The 21,185-nt window shown below is 37.5% G+C and overlaps 1 long non-coding RNA gene across 2 annotated transcripts in view; it reads right to left on the bottom strand.

Moving 5' to 3' along the window:
* The window catches only part of LOC101747535, a 75,973-nt gene extending 65,542 nt beyond the window's left edge, over positions 1–10,431 (bottom strand). The window contains exons 1-2 of one of the 2 annotated variants that reach the window (XR_005857457.2): positions 10,337–10,431; positions 8,148–8,221 (exon numbers count right to left, since the gene is read on the bottom strand). This is a non-coding gene — a long non-coding RNA (uncharacterized LOC101747535). Of the gene's footprint in view, positions 1–8,147; positions 8,222–8,926; positions 9,372–10,336 lie in introns of those variants that run through there. The other variant, XR_005857456.2, reaches the window with a different exon arrangement.
* Positions 10,432–21,185: the final 10,754 nt, after the last annotated feature.

The following is a 21,185-nucleotide window of genomic DNA, read 5'->3' as shown; positions in this document are numbered from 1 at the left end:
GACGAACCTTGCTTTTTTTTTTTTTGTGATGGTGTAACTGTATCAGTGGACAAGCAAAGAGCCACTGATGCCATACATCTGGATTTCAGAAAGGCCTTTGACACGGTCACCCATAACATCCTTCCCTACAAATTGGAAAGATATGGATTTGATGGGTGGACTGTTCAATGGTCATGAGACTGTACCCAGAGAGCAGTGGTCTATGGCACAATGTCCAGATGGAGATAGGTGGCAAGTTGTGTACTTCAGGGGTCAGTGTTGGGACTAATACTCTTTAACTTCAATCAGTGACATTGACAGTGGGATTGAGTGCACACTCAGCAGGTCTGCAGATGACACCAACCTACATGGTGCGGTCAACATGCTCAAGGAATGGGATGCCAACTAAAGGGACCTAGACCTAGGTTATAAAGCACTTTTTTATTAACACAGATTTTTTCCTGCCCAACCTGTACATGGAAGAACTTACCATGATGCAAATATGTCCAGTGTTATGTGTATGAGCAGGCAACCGCACAAAGAAACATGCAGCAAAATGCAAAATTCAAACATAAGCACTTTTTTTCTTTTAAACAAAGGAATCTGGTCTGATGGCATTTTATAAAAGCAGCTACTACTTATTCTACACTAAGTGAGTCTGCAGTCTTAGTTTTGCCCTTGGTTACATCAAGCCAATGCAGATTTAAGACCATGATCTTCAGTGCAGTTACTTCAGAACTACACTGATAAACAGGAAGTAGATCACATCCTTTAGGCTCATGGACTTGGCTTCTGACAGAAGAAATCTGGCAAATCTAGAAGGAATGGTTTAATCTATTGACTCCCCTAACTCCATACCGTTCCTCTACAGATGTTATTACATCACAATAGACAGGAATGCATGACTTGGAAACTTCAGATCACAGAGCAGTATATCAGCTTAAAGCATTACTGAAGGTGCAGTTTGCATGAAGACATCACAATATGAACTAAATCTATAAAGGTCAGGTCAGGCAAACATTTTACCAAATCTACAGAGAAGACAGCAAGTTTTGGGATATCAAAGCTAATGCAACAGTACCTTCATACATGCAGCTGCACTAATTTGTACAGTGAGCATGAGCAAGATCTCCTAGCCAGATGAGTACATTCCTTGGATGAGCTGGAAACACACAGTCCAGTTGCTTAACTTCTGATATCTTTTGATCATCACTTTATTCTAATTGGCTCTCCTGATAGGTTTGTAACTCTTGAAAAAGACTAAGCACAAGTCAGACATCCCAAGGCCTTCACTATCTTCTATGAAATAATTTAATAGAAAGTATGTAATTTATATTGAGAAAAGAAAGAAACCATTAGTAGAAACAGTTCAGAATTATATACATATATTTTTTTCCTCAGAGACCAGGAACAGAAGACTTACTGCTTAAGTTTCTGTATCCAGGCTCCAACTGTCACAGAGTAATAGCATCCAATCATATATAATTTCTAAGTGCAGGTTGCCTCTGAAAAGAAGGCTATACCTGCCTAATCCAATCTCCTGTTAATAATTTCTCCCCGGTTTTCTCTAGTGTTACTCAAAAAAGATAAAGAACATCAGTGGCTAATAGAGAGGGCTTCCCTTCCCTCCACCTCAAATCCGTGGTCAAACATGGAATTCTGTTCTTAGAAAAAAGTGAGAGGAAAATTATAAATGAAATTTATTTTATTTGCATTTTCATGCCTACATTCATAATCCAGCACATGTTCAAAAACTACTAATTAAATGTGATAACTGCAGCAGAAATCAAAACTTAATTTCATTTTTAAATATTCAATGAGCTCAAAAAAAAATTCAGATGGAAAATTCAAAATCTAAGGTTTAGGAGTTGATGATAGTTAGCTCCATGACATTTCATTTTCCCTTGGCATAAATTATCTGATGTACATGTTGTTGTTGTTGTTACTAATTTTGTTTAAAAGCTAGAAAATCAGAGAAAGACAAGAAAACATGACCTGCAATTTATTTATTGTGCTCAAACTCTCAGTACATTTCTCCTGTAGATCATGCTCAGTCCTAGCTAACCATTACTTATCTCTCCTGACTTCATCAATTCACCTGTGATGATGAGTTGTCAAAATCTATATGCAGTACACTAAATTACTGTTACTAGTAAATTCAAGATAATAACTCTTCTTCTCATTATGCAAGAAATCACTCAAAACAGTCAAACATCAGGAATGTATAGAGTTGCAATCAACTAAAAAATCTGACCAGGTCTCTTAACTTTTATAAGCCCTACCTTACTGGAGAAAAATATTCCTCACTTCACAATCACGCCTCATTCATGTCATCGGTTTTTGGTAGTATATACATTTGTGAACAACTCTTTTCAAGAATGAAGTACAGGAGGAGTAAAATTTCATCAAAAAATCTTTGAGGACCATCTTGAGATCTTATTGAGAATTCCAGCCACTGCCATTGAACCAGCCTGGTGCATTAGTTCCACAAAAACAAGGTCACATTTCCCACTAGTTCTGTGTTTTTATTGCTCTCCTCTTTTAACAAAATATTAAAGATTAAAATAAGTTTTGTTACTGATGAGCTGTACTATATATTTTATGAGGGCTGCTCTGAAAATAATGCAAAGTATTCTATGATGTTGGCCCACAATGTCAGAGGCAGATGTTGGTGGCATGACAGTAGAGGGCAAATCTTCCCACCAATATCCCATTACATTTTATTGTCGTGTGACAGATGGCAACAGAGGGGCAGTCTGACAGAATGGTATCTGACATACGGATGGTGCAAAGGTGTGTCACTGAATTCCTCTATGTGGAAAAAAAAAAAAAGGCACTCGTTGACATTCATTGGCACTTTGTGAATATTCATGGAGACCAAACTGTGGTTGTGAGCACAACGTGGTGCTAGGTGGTTTTTATGTTTGTTCTTTTTTCCCCCCCCTCCCCCCCCAACAGTGGCAACAGTGGGTGACCACTGCTGGTGCAGGTTTTTATGAGTGTGGCATGCAGGCTCTTGTTCATTTGGGTCAAACACACATAGCTAACAGTGGTGACTACGTTGAAAAATAGCATTTTGTAGCTGAGAATTTGTTCTATCAAGCAGTGTTATTGTGCTCTTTGTATCTGTTGTACTTTCCAAGGAAATAAATAGGAAGCATTACTTTTGGAGCGATTTTTGTATATGGTCCAAAACAATTCCTGTTCACTCAACACAGCCCAGGCAAGCCAAAAGGTTGGACACTTATTACATAGTGGACAGGAGAAACTCAAGGTTTCAGAAGGTGTACTGCGTTGTGTGTAGGGAGGGAAGAAAGAAACAGATGTTATGGGACACACAAAAAAAAACGAAAGTGCATCTATAAAGAAATCTTAAAACAAAAAAAGTAGTAATGAAATGGCTAGAGCGTTAGTTTAAAATAAAGTCGATTTTACATGAGAGACTAGTATCTGAGTAGAATCCTGTGCATATTTCCTGTGTTTCCCAATACTTTCCGTAGCATGAGCACTCGGAAAAGATAGCACTAGAAATGATGACATCTTCAGTGCTTGTTTGGTTGCATCAACAAATCAGCTGCAGCGTCTTTCTAGCTCCACTTACTGCTTCCCTTTACTGTCTTTCCCCTTCTCTTACACACACTTCTGCAGTGCTACAGTAATCTAGAACTTCTGCATCTGCCGCTTGGCCAAAAATATATTTGCAATTACATTAAAGCTTAATAATAATAATAAATACTAAAACAAAAGGAAAAACTAGAAATGTCTAAATTTTCCTTTGTTTTCCTGCCTCACACATCACAAGAAAATAATTGCTTCTTTGAAATTCGTGTAAAAGCCTACAAAGCATGGAGGTGATATTCAAGGAGACACTTGGGAACAGGATAAAATAATAAATTTTGAGAGGAATAAAATATGTTGTGCGGTACATTGAATAAAAGTACAGCTACTACGTAGGACAGTGCAATAAACTAATCTTAAGTGTTTGTGCACAAAAGAAACTGCTTTTGTACCCCATAAATATACAGCCCTTCTTTTGCATCCCAAGCACCTGTCTCTTTCTTGTTCTACTCATTGGATAGATACTGGAAGCCCTCTAGGTTGAAGATCGAGGACCTCATTTTTCACCAATTCCCTCCTTACGTGTCTCTTGGAGAAGTTTTAATTCACGGGCATTATTCAAACTGGGTTTATTTTTCTACTCCAGCGTTTCACTATTTGTGTATGTGTCATCTAATGTAAGGGTTGCAGTGGTAATTGCTACCTTTCTGTGGAAACTCTCAGTAATCACTGCAGCAAAACTTGCATAGCATCCAGAAAGCAGCTCAGACTTGGCTCCAGACAGCCTTCATTTACATATTCAAATGTATTTCTGTAAAGTTGAACAAAATGCTTGTTTATCACACAAGTCATACGTTCAAAACTACCAACTAGCATGTTCTCAGCCTCTTCTCCATAAAGAAAGCCCTTAGAAGGGAGCTAGAATTTATTACTAGGCTGCCAGTTATCAGTGAGCTGAAGCTCTTCTGCCTGGGGAGCACATGCTAATTCCATTCCCAGACCAAATCTAAAATTGTCCTAAAGCAAAATACTTATCCCCATTGCATAATCAGTTATATCCACTAGGGAAAAGAAAGTACACAAACACACGCAAACAGAAAACCAGGGTAAAAATATCCGTTTTCCCTAGAGTAAAGATATCCTAGGGTCTTGTGCCCATCTACAAATCTCACTAGCTGATTTGGTGCTTACAAATACACTACTGATCTACAAAAATGAGGCTTAACAGCAAGGTAGCAAAATTTGTAAGAGATTTGATTTAATTAATCGGTAAAAAATAAGATGATTGAAGTCTTCTGAACAGAGCAAGCAGCATCAAGGATCAAATTCTGCATCATGATTAGGGAGTCCCTCATCCAGTTGAATATATCCAGAGGAACTACTCACAAAAATTATTTACTGAATAGCTGACAGTGATAATGCCCAAGAGATTAAATAATGCAAATAGTAATACATGCAAACACATTCTTTTTTTAAAGAGGGCTTACCTCCTGAAATGGAAAAATAGTCTGTAAGGAATTGACAGTAAATGAGTAACAATTTCTCACAGCCAAAAAAGATTATGAAAGCAGTAAAAAAGTGGAATCTTAATTAAAGGAAAGATTCCAAAGCCAGTAATAACCAAATAATAAAAATGTATTTAAAAAAAAAAATAGAGATTTGTGAAAAAAATCACAAGGAAAGCAAAGTACATTGGGAAAAAAAGATGAAAACAGGAATTGAAAGAGACCAAATTGAGATGAAAGAAGACTAAATATTACTTGTAGTATCATCTTAGCACAGTCAAAAGGAATATTTCTTTACGTTGCTGTTCAATGTATTTTTTGCTTAAAAAAAAAAAAGTCTAAGCTATTCACAGAAGAAAAAATTGCCAAAGAATCTGTTTCACAAAGGTGTTGGAACCTATACGTTAAAAAACAAATCTGCTCACTGACAAAAACAAATCTGCCTTCAGATTGCATTTCTGAAGGTCACATTAAAAAAAAAAAGTTAGGTGCATAAAACAGAACAAAGGCAAAACTGAAAGCAACCAGACCTCAGGCTGCAATCCGCCTCTCCCTTTCTTTACTTTCCATTCACAGTTGCCACCTAACTTTGAAGGCATCTAAATGTTATATGTGTGCCAGTCTCTGATTTGAAGTTGCTGAACAGTAACTGTGTGCTCAGAAGAGTCTCACGTCTGTACAGCACCATCACCAGTAGGTCACTGACATCATAGCTTGAATGCGATTCAGAAACAGGGAGATCCTCTACATAAATCTGAAGCACCAGGGTTGTAGCTATCTCTGAGTATACTACAAACGCAGCTGTAGCTCTTTCCCTGGCTTCAGGATTTTTATATTAAATTTTGCATTAAGCAGGCCTTGGATCAGACACACAAGCTGATCTGGAAGAAAGAACAAGATCCAGGAGGACCATACAATCCTAGCTAAACACCAAGCAGGGAATTCATCTCCTACGAAGGTGTCTAAGGTCCCTCTACATACAAGAGAGAGCTAACCAACATAGCCAGAGGAGACCAGAGAGCCGCTACCACCCCACAGCAGGTGTGTTGGTGAGGTGGATTCTTCCTGACCAGCTGATTCCACCATGGACTCTGATGGAGTTTTGACACCAGCCTAAAATTGACAGCTAGCTGCTGACACCTACAGTTAAGTTAGAAATATCGTATTATAGATTATTTGCTCCTGTGTTGCCTCACATAGTTCCTGAAAAGTCCACCTTCCTTGTTGTGCAATAGGGCAGATACAAATGGAGAGCATACATATCCAAGCCTAGAATGGCAACAAGTAGGAAGGACCTCTAAGATCAAGCGCAACCCAAAATCTACCGCCACCACACCCACTAACCAAGTCCCTCAGTGCCACATCTCCACAGTTCTTGAACACCCCCAGAGACCGTGACTCCACCACCGTCCTGGGCAGTCTGTGCCACTGCCTCACCACTCTTTCTGAAAAGAAATTACTCCTAATATCCAATCTGAACCCGTCATGGCACAACTTAACGCCATTATAAAAATGAGCTCTCCCAACTGAAAAAGGCAGCCAGCAGTGAAGTTTTCCAAGTCCTGAAAAAGTATTCTCACTACATTTTTAAAAATGCACAAGATACATACAAACTTTCTCACAAAGGAGTTCTGGTTCACCCCCAGATAGGGCCCGTATCTCTCACAAGCCTGCACAGCTGCAAATCTCAGGCACATCCTCAAAAGAGAAGACCATGCCTGAAAGAGAATTAGACCTCTACATATCAGACCTCTTCCCATGATTTTGTATGGGCTGGCGTCAGGTAGGATATAAAAATATTTGATACTGCACCCCTATTAAGTGCCTAAACATGTGGACCTAGCCTACTCAAAAATCTGCTTTGCAAAATCCAGTTATAAACATCTTTTCCATTACCTTTTTACTTTCTCAATCACAAATGCACCCAGATAATAACACCAATTTTCATAATTTTCAGTTGAAGAATATTCAGCACTTTCTTGCAAAACTTACAGAAAGATTTAAACAAAAAAAAAAAGAAACCCAAAAGCAGAAAGGTCACTTTCTGGCAGACAGTTACCTGAATAGTTCATCATTCCCTCCCACTTAAGATTTATATGCTTAAGTATGTTTCCCCATTACTGAGCTGTTTCTGCTTTGAAACTTACTGAAATGTACAATATTTTAGTGAATGGCAAAGAATCATTGAATGGCCTGGGTTGAAAAGGACCACAATGATCATCGAGTTTCAACCTCCCTGCTATGTGCAGGGTCGGCAACCACCAGATCAGGCTGCCCAGAGCCACATCCAGCCTGGCCTTGAATGCCAAGAAGGAAAATTATATGCCCAGGTTACAATATGTAACACACCAATAAAAGCCAAGGTCATTTCAGAAATGAAGGCAAAACAGAACTCCTCAACATCCTGTTGAGGAGTCACAGCAGTCACAAAGTAAAATTATTCTGTCCAACAGGAATAAATCTAGAGTTATGAGGTTAGGAAAATGGTCTCAGTTCTCACTTTGATGTGCAAAATTACATCAAAAGAAACTGCAAAAGAAGAGGTATGCCTAACTTTTGTTCTGAAGAAGAATTAGCAAGAAGTACAGAGAACAGCATAAACGTGCTCTGATATTAGTATGAAATATTTTAATCCACTTTCGTAATGAGTTTTATGTCTTTTGAGCAATGCGCCCTTGCTGCTAAGAAAGCCAATGTTACTCTTGGCTGCATTGGGTAGCACGACCATTCCTCTCTACTCAGCACTAGTGAGGCCTCTCATGAAATACACATCTAGTTCTGGGCTGCTCAGTACAAGATAGATGTGGATAGAATGCAGTGAGTCCATCAGAGAGCCACCAAGATGATCAAAGAACTAGAGCACAATTCCTGTGAGGAAAGGCTGAGAGAGCTGGGACTGTTCATCCTGGAGGAGACTTGAGGGGTTATAGCTAGCTATTTTCAAACCTGAAAAATACAGTGCATTGCTTGTCACACCAGACCTAATCTAATCCTGCCTCCTATAAACAGAACTTTTCCAGTACTTTCAGATGCATCTTTTTTTTTTTTTTTTTTTTCACTGACTGGTGAAATACAGCTACTTACATGGAACTTTAATGTACTTACAGACAGTTTCTTCCTCATCACTGCAGGTGACCAGCCAGTGTCCTTGGATTAGAAGCAATAAATGACTTCCAGCACTAGGAGAAAAAAGCAGAGAGAAAGAAGAGTCTTACAGAAGAAAATAGGAATTGCTTGTTAGAAAAAAAAAAAAAAAAAGAAAAAAAAAGAAAAAAAATCAGCATTAGTTCAAGAATACACAGCTTTGCATTTTTATAGTCTCTTACCAGACTACAATATGGAGAGGAAGCCAAAAGCTAGGCACAAATGCTATTAATAAATACATCACAAGTTTTTGGGCAATGTTACTCCTGTATACCAAATATTTATTGTCTAAGACAACGTTCTATTAAAGTTTCATACAAGCATATTATGAAGAATTCAACATACACGTTCCCCGAGACAAAGTGAACTTATGGAGTATTAACTTTGATTTTCATAGGGATAAATCCACACTCTAAATGTAGCTTTCTGTGCATTAATAAACGTAACTACACAAAAGTGCAATATAAAAATGATGAGCTAGTATCTTTTTACATTTGAAACATTCCACTTTGAGCCATAATTTCTCATCAACTTTAAAAGCAACATCACACCCAGTGGCAGGCTGCAGAAGGTCTTTGAAAACTCGGTTAGATATGTAATAGATGTTCATGTTTTCATATTGGATTAAAACAAATACAAAATGTGATGTAACAAGGTGTAAGGTCAATAAGTATACAGACATTAGGCTGGAAAGATTATCGCATTAGAGAGGGATAATCAGAGATGAATGGAAAGCTTACCTGTGTCCGGGGCTCACCAAAAAAGACTCCAAGAGGAGCGATCTCCAGAAAGAGATCCTTCCCCAGTGGCAGTCAGCCCTTAAATGTGGTCTAGGAGTGGTGCAGCCAGGCTCCACCACTTCCAGTCACACAGCTGCCTTCACCTGTGCTCCTGCGGCTGACTCAGTGCTTTCCTCAGGTGGTCAATCAGAGGTTCAGGCCATGATTCAACAGTTCCCATACACAAGGCAATAGAAGTTATCATAGCTTACCATCTTAAGCTACTCATTTCTTAGAAATCCCACTGAAGACTGCCCAGGACATAATAATAATAATAAAAATTAAAAGTCTTGTAAAACACTGCCCATATGCTCCCAAAGAAATTAAATTCAAGTTTGGTTACATCTTCCCAAATCTTGTGTGGTGCTAGACAGAATACCTCATTTTGTCAAATCTGTTTATGAAAAGTTCAAAGAAATCCGGAAAGCATTTGGCAATATGAATCTATAGATCATAAAGACATGAATCATAAAGATATATTTTTTGACAGTAGAAAGATGTTTAACACCCTTGTAAATTAATGAATAGTCCTAAAAATAAAACTATCCCTTTCAGATCACACATTAGCAGCTCAAACAACTTTGCTTGCTGTGCTTAAAGCTAACTATATTTAGGCAAACTTAAATGGCTGTACAGCTTTATCTGAAATATCCAGTTTCAAAGACAACCAGAGAGCTTGATGTTATGCTGGGAAAGAGCACATTAAGTTAAGAACAGAAGTCACAAAGGTTTATGAATAAAATCAACCATGAGCAAAGAGATGCAAAGACAATTATCCTTCTGCTTCACAGCTCAAATTTTAAATCAAATGTAACATCTTTGAGAAAGGAACAGACTGCTTTAGGGAAACAGTAGGTGACCTTTATATGCACGATGATATTATCAGCCTCAGCAAAGATGTGATCCCTTCACCATGAAGATGCCTGCACCAAAGCAGAGAATATTTATTTGTGGTGGAAGTGAGCAGCTTCCAACAACTGAAGAGATTCAGTTTCCGCATCCAGCTTCATTAACAGATTCCTGTAGTTAGCACCCAGCTTATTCCCTCACTAAAGCTTCAGGGAGACAGCCTCAGACACAGTTGCATGAATACTGTCCCCAAATGCTGCTCTAAAGTTCTGAATATGACATCAGAGTTTTGGTGCAGAGGTCACTGAGAAGCTGCATGCAGAGGTCGGGCTCAGTTCAGAGATAATATGAACTAGAAAATATTTTCTATTGAGCAGCTAATATCTCGTAGGTTGGACACCCCAGTGTCCAATAACTACTATCAGATGGACACCACTGGTAAATTTCCACATTTTCACCCAACCTTGGCTAAGGAACAGGGTGCAGAGGATGTTAAAGAGGGACAAAGGAGCTGCAAGTTACCTCTGCATGCTCAGTATAGCTTCCTGAAAGATCTGGAGGTCATGCAGGAGCTGTGCAGCTGTTCCCCATGGGAGGACCAACCAAGCAGAGAACACAGTCCCACTGTGAGCAAGTGATTCTGGGCTGGTGAGGACACAAAGCAGCCCTCACTCCCCAGATGGTAACAAGGCAGCAAAAAACAACCAGGTCCAAGATCAACCTGAGAAATCCAATTTGAGAACAGTAGAAGATACAACAGGACACAGACTTATCTATGAAAAAGGCTGAAATGCAGCTTCTGGGCTCATGGGCAGAAAATGCTGATAAAAAGCCATATGAGTCCAGTTAGTGCCAGTTAGGCCCATTAGTGACACTTGTAAATGGAAGTAACCAAATTAAACCTGAAAGCTCAACATTAATGTCTTTGAACTCTGGTTCAGTCCTTTTTTACTTTGCTGACAGATAGTAATCACATCACTTTAAGGACCTTTTCCCGCAACTTCTGAAGTCTCTTCTGATTTATGAGCTCTACTCAAATTCTTGCATAACTTCTGTTCCACAATTCCGTATGGCACAGATGAACTGGTCTGGACTGAGTTTATAGAATCTGAGCTAGTTCTAAAAATGAATTGACTATCAGACCTGAGAATCTTCAGAGGCACGTCAAGGCTGCAAACTGCATAATATTTATGCTGTGGAAAAAAATTGCAGTGTATCTGCAGAACACAGAGATACAAAGCGCCATCATGATGATAACTGGTGGCCAAAAGTAAACAAATTATTAATGTTATGAGCAAAACAGCCACTGCCTGCACTGAAAAGTTTAAAAAGGCTGGCATTGCTTCCCACCACTAAACCGCTGATAAAATAACTTTATGAAAAAACTCATGAGTACCAGGTTTTATTTACATACCAAAGAATGGAGTTGACCTGCATACAATCTAAACCTTAATTAACTGCTCGTTGTGTCCTTCTTCCCTCTCCCCATAAATGTTACACAAATACACGTATCTGCTCAAAGGCAAGAAGATCCTCTGCCCTTTCTGGAGGCCTAAGGAATAAACAATCACATCACACTAAAGATTACAAAATGTTGAGCAACTGTAATATCTGGAGATACCTAAGATACATGTGAAATTTGCATTACAAGAACATATTTTAAACTGAAAAATCTGTGAAGTTCACAGGTATAAGGTTTCAGAGGGGGTCAGTCTTCTTCACTTTTTTTCAATCAGTCAGTATTTTCTTCTCCCAGTTCACAGACGACACCTTAGCTCCTTTGCAACTTCGGGCCAGATGTTCATCATGTGTCATCCTAGGAGAAGTCTCTACTAGCTAATCTGATGATGTCCCACAGCAGCAACACAATGAGCTCCACATGGGATGCAGATAGACACAACTGAACTTATTATTGCACAGTATTGCCAGAAGAGTATACAACAGCAAAGGCTAAGCCACAACTCATTCATAGTTTCTAATCACAATATCTGTGACCTGATTTTGCTGCAGAAATATTATATTAGCTATCCGAGAATAGCAGAATATTAGAGCCAAAACACATTTCTCTGTGATAAGACAAAAATAAAGGAAAATCTGATCAGCTGCTTTTAGAAATACTCAGTGACTGATACTCTACAGCCTCTATAGGCACTTTCTCCCAAGGCTTCACTATCTTAATCATTTAGGAAAAATGACTAGAATCTAATCTGAATTATCCTTACTGCTATTCAGGATACTTGCTACTCTTCCCTGACACAGTAAATAATTTATTCCTTTCTGTGCAGCACCTTTCATGTGCTTGAAGGCTATGAACAACAGTACCCTGGGCTGCACCTAAAGAGTGGGAGGCCAGCAGTGGGAGGGAGGTGATTTTTTTTCCCTCTGCACTGCCCTTGTGAGGCCCCAGTTGGATTACTGCATCCAGGTCTGGGGCCACCAGCACAAGACACGGAACTGCTGGGGTATGTCCAGAAGAGGCCACAAAGATGGTCAAAGTTGGAGCACCTCTCCTATGAAGAAAGGCTGGAAGAGCTGTGCTTGTTCAATCTGCAGGAAAAAAAAGAGTCTGGCAGCATCTTATCAGTGTCCATGAATATCTGAAAGAGAGGTGTAAAGAGGACAGTGCAAGGCTCTTTTTGGTAGTGCCCAGTGACAGGACAAGAGGCAGTGGGGACAAACTGAAACACAGAGTTCACTCAGCCATTCTGTGATTCTGTGAAGATGAAAACACTGACTGGGAAAGGAATCTTGGTGAGATGAAGTACAAAACAACATTCGCATTGTTTAGGGAAAAGAAAGGAGGAAGGGCAAAATAAAGCAGTGGAAATAAAGAAGGCGGATTTCAAGTAAATCTAAGAATAAAAGTCCAAGCTACTCCACTGCAGAGGAAAGACAAGAGATATGAGCCTTTGGCTTTACTGATATCAAACATGAAAAGAAAATATAGAAAATTATTAGAAGAAAAACTCACATCACCTTAAGTACTAAAGAACAGCACAAACATAAGAAAAAACAAACAATAACAACAGAACCACAAACCAAAAAACACCAACAGACCAGACCACAAAACAGAGAACGTAAAAGCCAACAGGAAAAGACTTTGTTAGTAGTAAGGGAAAAAGAATTATAGTATATTATAGTTCCAATAGTGACAAGTAAGGTCAGAGAAAAAACTACTGACATGGGACCCCAGGAAGTTTAACAGCATGAAATAAATAAATACAAAAAGGAAGACATTAATTCTGGTAATCAACCAATTTTGAGTTTATATTAATAGCACAGGAATTCAGCTTAAAAGAGGAGGAATTAAATATCCTATGCTAAATTAAATATTCCCAAACAGCCCAGTTTGAATGAATTCATACAAGCATAATTAAAGACCTAGCTGAAGTGGCCTCACAACAATTAAATGACTACTTGTAGGGTCTCAAGGAAAAACAAAATAGTAAGCGATCTGAAAAAGAAACAAAAACAATATAAAGAGTGGGGAAAAGAATCAGGGGAATTTTCAATTAACATACATTCATAGATCATTACTTGCGTAAACAAAATTTTAAGCACAAGGATAATAAAAAACCATAAGTAATAGCTAAGACCTATTCTTTATGAATAATTTGTATTAACCAAAGTAATGTGCCTTTTTGGCAGAATTACATGGCCTGTGAGTAATGGAAGAGCACCAAAATCTCTAAAGATTTTTGCATGATCTGAGGTAACATTTTTTTTAAGGAAGCTAGGAAACCAAGGTCAAAAGCTACAAAAGTTGGAAAATCAATAATTACATTACTGCTGTGTAGTTACGGCTCCACACTGATCTACACAGCACTGCTAGATATTTTCATTAATCATCCAAATAATGCACCAGAACATCTATTGTTACTAAATTAAAATGCATCAGCAAGTTGGGTTGTAGGGAAGAATGAACTCAGAAAGATCTCAAGATATCACTGAGTGACAATGATTAATATCCAATCATGCAGTGCAATTCCTGGGGCAGTAATCTTCAGTATAAGCACCCTTACTATGCTCATCTTAGAATTATTGGGAGTGTTACAACAGTCTGTTTATGAACTGAAAAAAAATATAAGTCACATTAGTTTGTTTCATTCAAATGATAATGGAAAAGTTATTGTAATATGAAAATATACAAGACTTATGTTTTGTTTCAGCATTTTGCCAAGGTTACTGTAGAAGGACTCATGCTGTGCTGTAACTTACAGGTACAAACAGCAAAAATAAGGATAAAACAGAACTAAAATGTAACAGTAAGCATTTAGAAATACATGCAAGTCAGTCTTAAGGATACAGCTAGTTTTCATTAATACTTGCAGGGATTATTGAAAAGGATTGCTCTACTGAGCAAACATTTGTATCCAAGGTAGCTACCTACAGCTCTTCTGCAGTCAATAAGCAGAAGCATGCACATCAAGGTACAGTTATCTCATCCTAGGATACACACCAGATCATGAGCCTCACCTACTGCCGCATTTTTCTCTCCATTGACCATAAGGGAGACTGAAAAACTAGCTCACATACATATCTTAAATTAGAGGAGCACACTCTTGTCCACAGTATTTAGGCAGATAGTCTGAGCCATATGTACTATCAGTAGAAACATCAGAGTTGTGCCACAGTTCTGTCTTTTCTAGATGGATTACTGAAAAATCAGTGAGAACCTCAGGTTGTCCACTTATGCTTGCTTATCTGTTGTCAGTTCAGCTGAGGCTGATGTAAGTAGGTTTTGAAGAGTCGTAAACAATGCTTAATATCTCTGAGCTCATGTTTTACCAAGGTACGCGGCTGACCTCATGCCTCGCAAGCTTTCTGAGATTCCTCTGATGATAGAAGCACTGACTTCTGTGCCACGTTTGGATAGATTGCCCTATCTATTCTCTTTCTACCACGATTCATAATTTCTGTTAGACGGTTCCGAAAAGGGAACATTCCTGTGGCTCTTTGCAACTTGGTTAGGACTCCTCAGGCTCTGGCCCAACAACATCAGCAGGAGTTTTGCCTTTGATTTCAGTAGCACTAAAATTTCACTCACACAGGTTTTGGACAAAGGTGAGTACAGGGTGTGATGTTTAGCACAATACAGAGAAATCAAACAAATGAGTCTTCTTGCAATATTCCTCTATGGCTCATACCTTCAGTGAAGACATACTGCTGCAAGATTCTTATCACTAATATATAAGAATTAATATTTTATCATTAAAATGGATAACCACATTGTTCAACAGCATCTGAGGGTGATCGGAATAAAGTAACAGCTGCCACCTGTTCTCTGGAAAGGTATCTTCTTGTGTTGACTGACAATATTCAACAACAATTTTCAAATGCATCTTAATGCTGAAAAGGCTGCAAGAAGCCTTCCTCAGTGGCAAGTGAGACAAGACAGCCCTTAGAACTTCAGGGATAACTAGATATAGAATGTTCCCATTTCATTTAACAGCCACTTCCAATTCTCACTGAATTCAATACCTCAAAAATACACAACAGTGATTTTAAACAGAAAATTAAACATACCACACCACGTATTCTGAACTGCTATCAGCTGTCGCTGCATAACACACAAAACATTACCCCTAGTATTACTGAGAAGTCAAGAATTAATAGCAGCTTTTAAAACGTAGTACTCTCTGATGTATGTTGAAGTGTCTCTTTTCCACTGCTCAAACCTTAGGTAAAGAAAGAAGTTCAGGGCAAAAAATTTGCAGTGATCTTTCAAACTCACCATTGCCAACAGCTGCAATTTTTCCTGATCACACATCAGAATTTATTGTTAGATTACTCACCTAAGCAATGCAATTAACACGACCTATGTGAAACGATACTAATTGCAAGGCAGAGGCTGTCTGCCCTGTGCACCACTTCAGGGTCATACAAAATGTATGTGCTCTAAAGTGTTAATGTTCCCTCTCCCATTCTGGAAGAAAGCATCGTGAAAAATACCAGCACGTTCTTGGAGGTTAAATGAGTCACAGAGTTCCTGCCGCCTTCTACCTTTATTAAAATGAGATAAATCTCAGAAATACTATGAAGGTTTAATTTATGCCACAAACTAACTTCAACGTTTTCCATTATCACCAATTTGTTTTTGCTTTTGCTGGTTGTAACATAATTCTTCCTATTAGAGCAGTAATGTTACCTCTGTCTTCGTGTGAAAACAAGAGGAAACTGACTCCCAGAAAAGCCTAGAACAATGAAATGCATCACAGTTCATTTTTAATTAAATGTCATTTTATCTCAAATAAAGTTGGCCCCAGCATTCTGAAAGACAGTAGAAAATATACACATATATATATTATATTGTCAGAGCAAAATATGCTTACCCATTACCTGAAATTCCAGTATTTCCCAAACTTTTTCCTGTATATATAACATAACCACATTTATTGCTAGAAATAAACTTTGTCTTACCACAAGGGACGTGAACAGTGAATTAGCATGTAACATGCATCTGTGTAAAGTTCAAATGAGAAAATGCTTTCTTACATCTACCTCAGAAAACTGAAGCATAATTTGCCAAGAAGGAAGGATCTGCTTTCTGGTCCATGATTAGTGTTATCCTCCTTGGTGTACTGGGAGCCCCAGGTAATGGATAAATGCTGTGGCTGACTGGTTATTTGTTTCTACTAAAATAAGGCTGAGGGATCCTCCATGTGGCCTCCTTCTGAAATGAAATCTCAGAACAAGTGTTAGTAATGCAATTGCAGAATATAAACTGGTAATTCCTATGTAGCCTTGAAGGAAGATGAAATCAAAACGTCAAGGAACCATAAGACAGGATGAGGGCAAGACCAGTACAGAGCATCCAGCCTTATTCTGTTTTTCATAGAAATCATGTGTGCTATGTTAATGTTGAATCGGGTAACTCCATACTCCATAACTTTTTTTTTTTTTTTTCCTCCATTATTGTCCTGCTCCATACCTCTGTTACTTGTTATCAGTTCGGGAAGGTCCTACAGTCACAGTTACTAAATCAAGAGCACTTCTTGAGTACAAAGTTCTAGTCGGGAGAAAGCTCTCCCAGTTTCTGTTCTTGCAAGCTAACTTGCAAGTACCTTGTTGTTTTCTCCAAACTTGATAATTCAAGGGAAAAAAACCTTCAGTGAGAACTCCATCTACACATAAATTACTCTTACCATGGTTTTAAGATAATTTTGTGAAGCCAACAAATTATTTGGTTTCCAAGTAGCACTTTTTCATAGAAACAGAATAATATAGGCTTGAGGTATCTAGTCCAAATTCTTGCTTAAAAGAGGTGTCCTTAGATGAGGTTGTGCAGACCATGCCCAGTCAAGCTTTGAACAACCCCAGAGGTGGAGATTCCACCGTTCTCCTGGACAACCTTTTCCTGTATTTGATCATACTTCACAAACATCACGAACATTTATTTCCTTCCTTAATCAGTTTTCTCCAAGTTCCAACTTCTGTCCTTTGCATATCACCCTACCACTGTGTACCACCAAGAGTACTCCAATAAAACAGCACAGACGGCAATAAGGTCTCTCCTGATCCTTCCCTTTTTCAGGATAACAAACTCAATTCTCTCCTTTTATCTCAAGTTCTCCACTCCTCTGACCACACTGATGGCCCTTCAGTGGACTCATTCCCATACATCAGTGCCTTATAGTGGAGTACCCAGAAATGTAGGGGAAAGATTACTTCCCTGGAGCTGCTAGCTATATTCTTGCTAATACAACCCAGGAAGCTGCTGGTCTTTGATGTTTTAAACTGGTTGGACTTTTTGTCTTAATCAAAGTATCTCAAATCTATACTTGATAGAAAATTGAAACAAGCCATTCAAAACTGAAATCAGACTATGCACATGGATTGTCAGTGTTTTAAACAGAGCCAGAAGGAACTGGTTCACTTTCTATGCACACTGACACATGGAGCTTTGTTTATAGCCAAGTTGTGCAGATTTAACTAGAAGAGAGTTAACAGGAGCTTTCCTTCTACTCTGTGGACACAAATCAGCTTGACAGCATTTCAGAAATTAAACTGAAAACATTTACTGTCAGTAGAGCTACTCCTTAGTTACATTATGATAAATGAGAGATAGGTTTTAAGAGTTGCCAGGAAGAAATTAAATTAGTGATAAATGCATCTCATACTAGTACTTATCTCTCACCACCCTTACCATGTGCCCAGTCATGAAATCCATAAGACTTTTGAAACTAGTATTACTTTTTAAACTGTTAAGGCATTACCATATAATGACTTAAATAATCACTTACATTTTCATGGGAAAATGAAAAATACCACAATTTTTTGCATCATCTTCATTTACGTCTTTGACTGAGGTTAGGACATCTGAAGATATCTCAAACTGCAGGACCACATTTTTGCTGAAATGACTTTAATAAAAACAAAGACATTAATGTTTTACACAGAACATTCCAAAATGCCAAAGTATTAATGCAGGGTAATAACTCCTACCAGCATTACTGAATTATACATTTTAAATTACAATTTTCAAAAAATGGAACAGGCCTATTACAAAACCAAAAATACATTTCAAACCTATTTTAAGTATTTTCTATGCAATTATTCCTGTGAATTATTTAATGTTTTCATTAACATAGTCTGGAAATGTACAGTTTTATCTGATTTACGTCTTGAGATCCTTGTAATGTTAAAGGACCTACTTCTGTACGTTTTTAGGCACACACACATTCCCACTTAGCACATTTTGAAAAAGATCTGGAAGACAAAATAATTCAATCAAAAGTTTCCAATCACCAATTAACATTTGTATTGAGGTTCCAGTAAATACTTCAACTAACTCTTATGTTACCAGAACTATCCTCACTATATCTACTACATGTAGATGTAGATGACAAATTCAGGTCATTTATTAATTAGTCAGTAATTAGTATTGCTGGGTATGCTTATAGATGGCATCAGTTTGCTATTCTTTAAAACCTAGATACAAATAAGAGAGAAAAAATACATAACTCGGCTTTCCCTGTTCCACATTGTCTTAGTATCTAATCATAAATCCATGGCATTCATTCCTGTTTGTTCAACATTAAATTTGCTAGTTGCTGTAATGCCACTTTTTCAGCAACTCTCAAATTAATGCACTGAAGTAGACCTTTCTTATTAACAATGTGAGTAAAACTCAGTCAGGATAGCATTGTATTAGCTTGAAATTTATGTTATAATTTTTTTTCATAGTACTATCAAGAATTTCTACCTGCCAAACACTAACTTTGGAGAGGGGAGGGAGAGAAAGGAGTTTGCACCTTCACTGGAATTGTGCAGGTGTAAAGAGGGCTGATTATTTTGAGCAGATTTCCCAAAGAATATATCAAGAACTACCTTCAGTATGACAAAGATTGTAAGATTTAATTTGGAAGTGTTAATAGCTATTTTGATAATTTCATCTCTGCAAATGTTATTAGTATTACAGCAAGAAATTCCATATCCATTTTCCTGAGGCCATTAGTCTGGAAGTTCATGTGGTGAGAGGTAGAATATGAATTTCTTCGCACAGTGTGCATTTTTCAGGATGAGAAAGTACATTGGTTTCTAACCTTTCTAATGAGTGATAAAAAGAACTACAATTTTTTAAAGAAGAAAAACTTTGCCTGTTTTTTGGTGCTCATATACTACAGGTGCCAACAATTACATGGAGGCATGCACAATGTTATCACTCAGATATTTAACTTCATAATATGCCTACCTAGACAGACACCTAAATGAGTAATTTTGTACTCAGATTATACACTACGCATTACACAAAATCACTCTCAAATTCATTTTCCCATGAGACTGTAGTAACAAAAAATGGAGTATATGACCATTTTCCAAATAAAACTGTTAATGTCAAAATTGACAATTTTATAATCTCGAGTAAGAACTTATTACATTATTTTCTATCTTAAAAGTCAAAATCTCAGACCACAAATTCTGGGAATTACAAGGATATGGGATAAAAATATAAACCCTAGGGAAGTGTTTGAAATCATAATATAGATTATATGTTTTCCATAGAAAATCCCCATGATTCACTAATTTTACAAAGCATGCAAAAGTGTGAAGAACCTACCAACAAAACTTGAGAGGTTGTAATTCATTCACTCAGTGAATTAATACAGGTTTATACTACGGAAAACAATTGGTAGGAATCTCACACTCTTTAAAATGAGGTAAACTAACACACATGATTAGTAATAAAAGGATAAAGAAAGCCTCAAAAATGGTACAGAGGAGATTTTAAAAGAGATTTTATTAACAAAATTAACCTACATGATCTCTTTTAAAGTTGACTACTACAGTGTATTCCTTTAATATTTGTATAAACAGGTGTTAAAAAGCCTTAAGCATATTTAAATAAGATAGAAATTAAGTCACTGTAGTCCTCTCACAGTAGCCCTACACACCTAGTGACTAAAGTATAAATATATGAAATATAATATTAAGTTAGATCCTATCATTCATGTTTTGCACTCAAAAGGCACGTTAATTATCTTCAGTTAAAACTCACTAAAAGTGAAATTATGGCAAGTTGTTGTTCTGTGAGAATTGTTCCTGCTAACAATAGCAGCAGAAACAGTTTTAGTACCAGAAGTACAACAAGAAACAGGACTAAGAGAGACACAGCCTAAGCAGGCATATGTCTTGGCTACTATTCACTCACATTTGATCCAAACAAAATGCTTTTTATGCGTGAGAACTGATACAGAACTAACCTTCTTGCTAATCATTTGAGACAGGCAGATTCACAAATCTGTCGCTGTTCAGTAGCTATGCAAATTTGCCTTTTATGATAACACCATATAAAGCCAGAAAATTACAGAGAAAGAAAGAAAAATAATTGATGCCAACAACTCAGCATATATTAGAGCAAATGAAAGAAATTCATTCTGTCTCATTTGAGGAAGGCAGCATCATGATTGACATCCTTTAGTTGGTTGCTTAGTATTTGGGTCAGCAGACTGAAATTGCTGTGAGAAGACTAAAACTTCTAAAACGTTATTACTATAGTGTTTCTGCTTCTGGTTCATATCTTCATTGAAGAGAAATATGCATTTTCAGGTTTAGATTTTCTATAGTCTAATATCAGTACATTTATGAATTTACTGATACAAATCTCCAGAATTATAAAACTGCTTCCAGAATTACTGGAAAATCAAATCATCCAAAATGTTGTTATTTCTTGTATAAGAAATAATGAACGAGAGTAGAATTCAAGCTTACATGTTCTGGGGACTTATTTTCTTAGTGATTAACAAAAACACAAACAGATAAGAGTCTAAATCAATGGGAGACAACTGAGTTCTGAGTAAGGAATGATAAAGAACTAGAAACTAGGTTAGCTGAAGACAACAAAGAACCATTTGTCACTATATCTTCTGGA

Source organism: Gallus gallus, chromosome 2 (genome assembly GCF_016699485.2).
Source record: "Gallus gallus isolate bGalGal1 chromosome 2, bGalGal1.mat.broiler.GRCg7b, whole genome shotgun sequence".
NCBI lineage: Eukaryota > Metazoa > Chordata > Aves > Galliformes > Phasianidae > Gallus > Gallus gallus.
Note: the sequence above shows the minus strand (reverse complement) of the source record. Positions and strands in the feature narration are given on the sequence as shown.